The following is a 988-nucleotide window of genomic DNA, read 5'->3' as shown; positions in this document are numbered from 1 at the left end:
GCTCCCTGTCTCCACACACAGCTCCCAGCTCCCTGTCTCCGCACACTGCTCCCTGCTCCATATCTCTATTAATTCTGTGCCTGTATCTCTCTGTCCCCACCCGCTCTCTCTTTCTCACTCTCAGCCTGGGAACACCTTGTCCCTTCTGTCTTTCTCAATCTCTATCTCATTCTCTCTCTATATATATCACGCATACTCCCTCCCTCACTCTCTATCTGTCCCTCCCCCTCTCTCACACACTCCCTCCCTCTCTCACACACTCCCTCCCTCCCTCACACACTCCTTCCCTCCCTCCCTCTCTCTGGGAGAGCTCTGAGCTGATGTAGGGAGTTGCTGCTCTATCATTCAGTAGCGGAATCCGTGCGGCTATCCGAAAGCGGCTCGATCCCACAAGGATCCAGTCTGCCGTCATTCGGGATCCTGTGCCTGGGTCCGCAGTGGCGATCTCTCGGTGACCAGGAGGAGTTGCCCTGTGTGTGAGTGTGTGTGTGTGGGTGGGGGCTATATCCCATTCCCTCTCCCTACCCCCCCAAACCTCCTGGGTTACAGACCCACAGTAACATTCCCCTGCCAGCCTCACCCGCCTCTCACCAGCCCCTACCCCCCCCCCCCCCCCCACCCCACCCCAGAGGCTGAGATGCCACCCCTGCTGCTATTCCTGGGCACCGTGTCTCTGGTGTGGCTCTCTAATGCTGCTCCCCTGGACCCATGTGCCAACCTGCCCTGCCTCAACAATGGCACATGTGGAAGTTTATTACAAAGACTGGCATCCTACAACTGCAGCTGCCCCCCTGGATTGGCAAGACCACACTGCCAGGTAAGTGCCAAATCTACCTCCTGACCATTTGCTTGTGTTTCTGATTCACTGCAGTGTGAGGGGCAGGATCCTGGGTTTGAGGGAGAGGGGATTGTGTCTGTGTCTGTGTGTCTGTCTGTGTGTCTGTGCGTGTGTGCCTGTATGAGTGCGAGTGAGTTTGTGTGCGTGTGT

Source organism: Rhincodon typus, chromosome 13, assembly GCF_021869965.1.
Source record: "Rhincodon typus isolate 14 chromosome 13, sRhiTyp1.1, whole genome shotgun sequence".
NCBI classification, from domain to species: Eukaryota; Metazoa; Chordata; class Chondrichthyes; order Orectolobiformes; family Rhincodontidae; genus Rhincodon; species Rhincodon typus.
The sequence above is the reverse complement of the archived record's forward strand: the minus strand, read 5'-3'. Positions refer to the sequence as shown.